The sequence below is a fragment of the Megascapheus bottae genome, chromosome 12 (genome assembly GCF_031878675.1).
Source record: "Megascapheus bottae isolate mThoBot1 chromosome 12, mThoBot2.hap1, whole genome shotgun sequence".
NCBI classification, from domain to species: Eukaryota; Metazoa; Chordata; class Mammalia; order Rodentia; family Geomyidae; genus Megascapheus; species Megascapheus bottae.
In genome coordinates this window covers 53700360-53709413 of record NC_143520.1, presented here as the reverse complement: position 1 = coordinate 53709413, position 9054 = coordinate 53700360, and the positions used below count along the sequence as shown (strand labels likewise).

The 9054-nt window shown below is 34.4% G+C and overlaps 1 pseudogene; it reads right to left on the bottom strand.

The window, feature by feature from the left end:
- Window positions 1-457: 457 nt before the first annotated feature.
- Window positions 458-554, bottom strand: LOC150056543 (U6 spliceosomal RNA; annotated as a pseudogene).
- Between the last annotated feature and the right edge of the window lie 8500 nt (window positions 555-9054).

Here is a 9054-nt window from a genome sequence, read left to right as displayed (position 1 = left end):
AGATATAAATAAATAATAAATAAAAAGTAGGAAAAATAAAATAAAATGAAACAAATACATAGGTCAAATTGTAGAATGTTAGTTACAAGTGAGGCCTGGAGTTCAAGTATCAGTAATGGTACATATACTCAAAAACGATCTAGGAATGTTTTTTATGTGTTGATATCTATTTTGCTGAGTGGAGAAAACTACTTTACAATTGATGTTTAGCTGCACAGCATTTTGAGTGAATTACAAAAAACGATGAGAATTGATATTTCCTGCTATGTGACCTAGTGAAGAATTTTTGAATTTATAGTATTGCTTCATTAAACTTTGGTAGGATGCTAGTGAGGTCTTATTTCTGACTTATTTCTGAGACGTTTCATTAATCACTGAGAAATCTCCTGATTATTGATTTTATGAATGAGGCAATTTATTAACACAGCATGCTTTGTTCTAATGTTTCTTTTTGACAAAAGATATGGTACACTTCAAATTTTCATGTTATCTTTGCACAAGGGCTACTCTTCTCTGTACTGGGCCAATTTTGGTGTATGTGCTGCCAAAGTGACTAGCTGATTTCTCATATGTGAATTTAAATTTTCTTTTTTGCTTGCATCAGCAACGATATATTTTTTTTCTTCTCTAGTGTGGCTAAAGATTTGTTAATTCTTTTGTTTGATATAAATAATGATTTTGTTGATTCTCTCTATGGCTTACAATCCTCATTTCTGTTTTGATGTTTGTTATAGCCTTCATTTGTTTTCTTCTATTTAGTTGTTTTTTCTAGTACCTTATACTCACAGCTTAGGCAATTGATTTGAAATTGCTTTTCTTTAAATGCTAGTTTTCAGTTATAAATCTCTGGGTTAGTATTTAGTTGGTTGCCTGTATATATTTTTAAATTTGTGTTTTAAGTTCCCTTTAGTTCAAGATATTTTCTATTCTTTTTTCTTTTCTTTTTGATGCCAGTCCTGGGGCTTGAACTCAGGGCCTGAGCACTGTCCTTGAGCTTTCCTTGAGAAAGCTCAAGGACAGTGCTTGAGGCACAGCACCACTTCTGGCTTTTTCTGTGTATATGGTATTGGGGAATCGAACTCAGGCATTTGTGCATGCTAGGCAAGCACTATTCCACTAGGCCATAGTCCTGGCCCAAGTTCAAGGTATTTTCTAATATCTCTTAATGATATTTTTCCTTTACATACTCAAAATTTTGTCTTAATATCCAAATATGTCTGAGTATCTCATACTAACTTTGTTGTTGATTTATAATGCTATTCATTTTGGTAATACTAAGATTTTACAGTTTCAGTCCTGCTAAATTTTTTGACTAGTTTCTGATTCAGCATGTGTGTCCTGCAGAATATCAAAAATCCCTTAATGATAAATTATCAACCTTTTGTTAACAGTGGCCTTCTTCTTCCCAGGCCATTGTTTCTTCTGGAGAAGTAATAATGGATAAGACATAAGTTTTTACTCACTATAAATAACCACAATAGAAGTCATAAAAAATTAACATTTTGACATTGGCAGGGAAATGGATGAATCTGGAAAACATCATATGAAGCCAAATGAGGCTCAGAAAAATGAAGAACACATTTTCTTTTATATGTAGTTGTTAGACATTAAATATATGCATAGTATACACAGGATCATAGGTGTAAATATATATATACAATCAATATGACTAAAGCATGATCTATATGCAAATATGAGGTTCCATATAACAAACAATGGACATGCAATTGAACAAAGTGAATAGTAGGAAGTTAAAGCATGTCCTGACTGTGTGGTGGGGATTAATGTTCACAGGGGACTGACATTCTGAGAGGAACAAGCGGTGTGAACAAGATCATAACAGCCTCCGCATCTGTGTGAATAAGGATCAAAGGAATTCACTAAGAATTATTTGGGAAGGAAAAGTAGAGAGGCGGTTGAAGGACAGAAGCATTGACTGTAACCAGGATTCATTATATCCATAAATTGACATGCTCAAAGGAAACCTCCTTGTTAAACAACAACAACAACAACAACCCCTGATGCTATTGTTTTCAAAAATAAATGACTTGGACAACTATTTAATCAATTGCTCTGTAGGTGTTTTGAACTAAGAGGCAAAAAATGCCAACACTGTTAGCATTTATCACCTCAGATTCACAGCTCCTTATAGTTCGAACTTGGATGTGAGTTCTTATAAATGATTAGCTCACCATCAGGTCATATTTGCAACTGCTTAGATATCTTTGTTTTAAATGTTTTAATTAATTTTATGTGTCTAGAAACTTTAATTTCCCTTCAAATCAAAATGTCAGAATTCTTCCTGTTCCCCCAAGCACAGCTTCTTTGTACCGTTGTACACAGTATCAAACTTTTGGGGAATGGAGACAAGGATCCCACTGCACACTACGGGTTGGTGGCAGCACTAAGATAGGGGACCCTATCTGTATAACTGGCATGAGGAAGAAAAGAGTTGAGAATTCCCTTCCTTTTTTCTGTATTCTTTTCTGGAGAAGACTCATGGTTATGCTTACTTAATGGCTGAGGACTTAGTAGTTTGTTATTGGGCTCAACAGTTGGTTATCCTTATATTTTGTCTCGACAACTAAAGTAGTGTTTGGTGGAGTGTGACTTAGTACAGCAGGTTTAGACAGCTGTGGAAGAACCAAATCAAACATCAAGAGACTAATGGCACTTTTCCATGAATATGTCTTATTTCCCTGGCTAGTTTATAGTGAATTTTCCTTATGAGTATGCAATGACAGTACGAACTCTGAAAAAAATACCTATTGAAAAGTCCATATATCTTCTAGAAACACTTGGAAACTGGAAGAAGCAAAACCTTTGGGAAATTGTACATTTTCTAATATGAGTTTGGGGGAAATAAAAAGATTGAACCGTTGGGCTGGGAGTTTGGCCTAGTGGTAGAGTGCCTGCCTCACATGCACGAAGACCTGGGTTTGGTTCCTCGGTACCATATACATAGAAAAAAGAAAAAAAAGCTGGAAGTGGTGCTGAGGCTCAAGTGGTAGAGCTTTAGCCTTGAGAAAGTCCAAGGATAGTGCTCAGGCCCTGAGCTCAAGCACAGGACTGGCAAAAAAAAAAAAAAAAAGATTGAACAGTTGGCTCAAAATCAAACCAATAACACATGACTGAGTTGATGTAACATCATTGAACTCCATATTTTTGGCTTTTCAAAATCTCTAACGAAGGCAGGCACAGTGGCTCACACCAGTAGTCCAAGCTACTCAGGAGGCTGAGATCTGAGGATTGAGGTTCAAATCCAGCCTGGGCACTAAAGTCCATGAGACTCTTATCTCCAATTAATTATTAGAAACAGAGCAGTGGGACTAAGCCTCAATGGGTAGGGTGGTAGCTTTGAGCTCAGGGACAACGCCGAGGACCAGAGTACAAGTTCCATGACCCATTTAAAAAAAAAAAAAACTCTAACAAGACTGTTTATTAACAGGTTTGAGACATTTAGTTCAATAACAAGTGTTAACAGAAGTTAACACTTTTGATTAAAAGATGTGGTATCTGCATGGCATAATTTAGTATTTGTACCCTTGGCAATATTTTGCCAATCTTTTTTTATTTAAGAACCTGAGTTGGAATGAAATAAACTGTAATTTATTTCATTCTTTGTTTGCAGTACTTACTTTTGTACTACAAGGTCACAATTAATAATTAAATTTTATTATACGAACTCTACTTACTCAGGTGAAATTCCAGCTACCAAGAGTCTGTTTCTGACCACATCTTAGCAAAGTCATTAATTCATGCAGTATCCAGAGGCTAGTTTCCTTTGCTTAGCCCTCTACTACCATTGGCAGTGTTTTGAAAGGTAACCTATTAGCTCTTCGTCTAGGTAACTGACACCGTGAAGAGTCAGATAAGCCTCTGCACTTTTTTCCTTCACATACCATTAACCAAGACAATTTTATTCTCAATTCACTGCTAACTTACTCTTAACAATTGGATTTAGTAGACAAAGGTGAATAAGTGACATTATTGACTACATGAAGCTCAAATACAAGCTTCAATCCAATTTTAAATGTTAAACGTGATAGCAAGTTTTGAAAATGTAACAGAAAAAGTGATTGGCATAAAAATGATTTATATCTTCACATTCCAATCATGTTTGCAGTAATCATAGTCAATTCTAGAGGTTGTGAATGTGGCAGTCACTTTTCAGAGAGGTATCTTCCAATTTATTTAAATACAATCATACACATTTTTTGTGACATAAACATATATTTTATTTATGGTGCTGCTTTTTGCAAAGTAGTATATTTCAGAAATAGTATTTTGGATGTTGACTTTCTGCTCAAGCCATAAAGATCCAGAAGTTGTTCTTTTTGTTGTTGTTTCTTTTTTTTTTAAGTCTGTATTACAAATTTGTATCAGAAAAGTGTTTAGGGTTTCAGAAAATTCCTTAAGAGGAGCTAAAAGAAATGTTAAATCTACTCCATTGTATATGTTGCCTCTAGTTGTGTTTTAGTGATATTAAAAGTGATTTTAGAATTCCAGGTAAGCTTAAAGATAGTCTTTTTAATGTCAAAAATTTAAAGTATATATTAAAATGTAGTAAGAAAATGAAGAATATTTACTGATTCTACTATAATTCTCAACCAAATTTGACTCCCCACTGTTTTACTCTCCTTCCTTTTTTCCTGCCTTCCTGTCTCCCTGCTTTCTTCAGAGGAAATGAGTTCAGGATTTCGAATTGGAGGAAATAGAAGCCAGTAAGATCCTGTGACATATTCTTGGACAGAGAGCTGTTTATGACAGTAACGACATACGTGTACCTTTTGCCTCTATTACTTCACACAATTACATGTACACAATGGAATTCTATGCTGCTGTCAGAAAAAACGACATCGCCCCATTTGTTAGGAAATGGAAAGACTTAGAAAAAATCATATTAAGTGAAGTAAGCCAGACTCAAAGGAACTTAGGCTCAATGGTTTCCCTCATTCGTCATAATCAGTAGAAACCTTGGGCTCTACTAGCAGAGATTTGCAATAGAGCAAATTCTTGATACATAAGGACATATAATGTGAAGCTAATTGAAAGGACTTCCAGGATAGTGAAACAAAAGCCATATAATGAATGATTGTCCTTAATGTACTATGTTGTCTCTCATCTCCTTTGCTGTCCCTTGGTTATCTCATATTGGTATAGTATCTCACTTTGTTATCTGATATATTGAATTTATTTGTATTTGGATATTTGAAATTTGATAGGGAAGGGGGGAAAACCAAGATGAGTGGGGGGTGTGGGGGGGAGGGAAACGGGTACCAAGACATGTGAAAGGGTATCAATGTATGTGAATTAATGCACCTTCTATCTGGCAAAGATCATGTAACCCTTTTACTAATTACAATAAAAAAATTAAAAAAATGAAAAAAATATAATTATATGTCATATAATTATATATTATATTGCATACATTATAACTCATGTATTATTTTTATTAATCATAATATGTTATAACATTATTTAAATGCTATTTATGTATATATATGTGCTAAGAAGCAATTATATATATCTAAATGTGGAATTGCTGAACAATTGTGCTTAGGCATGCTTCTTCTTTTATCCTATTTCTTTTGCCATTCATGGGGCTTAAATTCTGTGCCTGGGTGCTGTTTCTGAGCTTTTTTGACCAAGGTTAGCGCTCTACAACTTGAGTCATAGCTCTATTTCTGGATTTTGCTGGTTATTTAGATATGAGTCTCACTGACATTCTTGCCCAGGCTGGCATCAAATAGTGACCCTCTGATTTCAGTCTCTTGAGTAGCTAGGATTACAGGTGTGACCCACATTTGTCTTGTTTTTAAATTCAGAATTGTAGTAAGACATGTTTTATTTGGATGCTCACTTAGTTGCATTTACTTTCCTCTGACTGTGAAAAAAACTACAAAAGACTTAATTCTTTTTTATATATATTTTTATTGTAATTAATAGAAGGGTTACATGATATTTGTCAGATAGATGGTGCATTAATTCCCATACATTGATACCCTTTCACATGCAAATGACTTAATTCTTAGAACCTGAGCTTGTGAAGAAGCCAAATATCCTGCCTTTAATTGATTGCTACGTTTATTAAAACTCTTAATGTATATTATCATCTTATTTTGTTTCTTTTGTATTATTTTGGTCAAACTTTTATCTTAAACATTTTATTGCTCCAACTTTTCCTTTAGCGTGATCATTTCTTGTTTTGCGTTTTTTTTAATGGATACTTTTCTTTGAAACTCTCTTTGAAAACAGTGTCCTTTATATTTCCTTGGATGCTTTTAACTATTGTTACCACTTCATGAACTTTTTTCCTGCTTATGATTTTCAAATGCACAATTTTCTCCTTTACTCATTTCAGGAGTGGAGATTGAACACAAGACCTTGTGTATGCTAGGTAAATACTGTACCACTAAATGCTATCTTCAGTCTTCCCTTAAAGGTACCAAATACAACACAATTATAATTCTCCTTACAATAATAGATTCAATATTTAAATATAAAATATTCAGAAGGACAAGTTTTATCACTTCTCAAAGGCTATAATTATGATAATATAGTTTCAAAAAATTGCTATCTATAGGAAGACATATTCTCTTTTTCTTTCTTCTTTAATCACCAAGATAAACATAGTGCATATAACATCAACTCTGTAAATTTAACTTGTACGCTGCTACAAGAAAAATGATAGTAAAATGCTCATATGATTAATCCACCTTATGTTCAGAACCAATTTATATCCTCCATGAACTTTAGAAAAAAAATTAAATTCTTCTACATGAGAACATGGGCAGTAGAAGTAAGTGGACATTTCTCAGTAGAAAGCATACAAACAAGTACTTTACAATAGGCTAATCATCCTTAATCATCAGGATGATGCTTATCAAAACTATGATCATGTTTCATCTCAGTCTAGTAGGAACGGATATATTGAAAAGATTAAACAGATGCTGATAAAACAGCAGCAACAGAGAACTCAGAGGTTGGTACAGGGTAAAGTCAGTACAACTATTGTAGAAAATAACATGCTGAAACCTCATAAAAGGAAAACTAAAATTACCATGTGATCAGGCAGTCCCTCTTCTTAGAACATGTTCAAAGGAAACAAACCAATATGTCAGAGAGAGGTGTGTTTTCCATGTTCATTCAACACTACGCAAGATCACCAAGATATGGGAATGAGAAAAATGTCCATCAGTAGATAAACATTCATCTGCTGCTAAACATTACTGAGTATGATTCAGAATAAAAAGAATGGACTCCTTTTTCTTGTTGAAAGGAATGGATGAAACTGGGGGTTAATGTGTTGAATGAAATAAAATAGATGAGCAATGTGATCTCACCTACATGTTGAACGTAAGGAAAAGCAGATTTCAGATTTGGAGGATAGAATGCCAATTATCTAATGCTCTCCCAAAAAGCAAGGGGGGAGGGAGGGATGGGAAGTATTAAGCAGTGGAGGCCATGGTTCAGCTAAAGTTCAGCTGTGCTATTACACTATAAATTGAAGCAGTATAGAGTTGTGCAATGTGTGACTCAAAAAGACAGAGGAAAGGTTTTTTTTTATTGTTGGGATAATGTATACAGGGGTTACAGTTACATTCACCGGGTAGTAGGTGCACTACTTCTCACATATTGATACCTCTTCTCATAATTTTGTTCCTACTTCCCTTTCTCCATCCCCTCCCAATCATCTTGTTTTCCCCCCTTCCCTTTCTTATTTCGAATAAACAAATAAATGCATATATGTATATATATATATATTTATATAATATAGCAGGCAACAAAGTCAGATACAGCAACAATATGGAATTAACCAAAGGGAAACAAAGGAGAAGAGAAATAACATAGTACATTTAGAACAACAACACAGAAGTTAAATCTCTTGTTTCCATATCCTAGAGTTCCTTTCATTCAGTCTCATCCTATATGATCTTATGTACCTAGGTTTTATAGTCAGTGCTCTATGTAATAGTACATATTTGAGGAATTAAATAAATCTAATCTGTTTTAAATATTACCCAATGTAGAGGTATGCTAAAATATCACATGATACACCATTGATACTTGCAAATATGTTTTATGTATTAATATAAGTAATAAGCTAAGGAAGCCTGAAGTTAATGATTTACTCCTACAATCTTAGCTGATCAGGAGGTTGAGATCTGAGTATCATAGTTCAACATTAACCTGGAATTGGAGTGATAAAGTACCAGCTGTAAGCAAAGGAAAACTAATGAGAGCTCAAGGACCTGAGTCCACATTCCAATACCAGTACACATATATATACAAAGGAAATGGTATGTTTATACTTGGAGTTTATCGTATAGGTAGAATAGTTTTTACATGCTTGTTCCTAATTTTCCTTAGTTCTTTTTAAAATTTTTGCCAGTTGTGGGGCTTGAACTCAGGACCTGAGCACTGCCCTTGTACTTTCTCAAGGCTAGAGCTCTACCACTTGAGCCACAGCACCACTTCCAGCTTTTTTCTATGTATGTGGTACAGAGGAATTGAACCCCGGTCTTCGTGCATGCTAGCCAAGGACTCTACCATTAGGCTAAACTCCTGGCCCCAATTATCCTTACTTTTTGCTACCTTTTTAATGCCATTCTTTTTTGAAATAAAACAAAATGTTACTTTCAAAAATTTTTGAGAGATTTTATTAACACTGATTTTTACATCATATTTCAAATGTCATGCTTAACAAACAAGTATTCAAGAAGGGAATCTGTATATGCAACCACTGGCACATAGACTTTAGAACATAATTAAAATTAAGCTGAGGAGGCCTAGTAGTAGAGTGCTTGCCTAGCCTGCGCAAAGACTCGGGTTCGATTCCTCAGTACCACATACATAGAAAAAAAGCCAGAAGTGGTCCTGAGGCTCAAGTGGTAGAGATTCAGTCTTAAGAAAGTCCAAGGACAGTTCTCTGGCCCTCAGTTCAAGCCCAGGACTGGCAAAAAAATTAAACTGAATCTCATAGAAACGTATAAATCTATTTAATATAACATTATGTGTATAGAGTATATATCCCATCATAGATTTTTATTT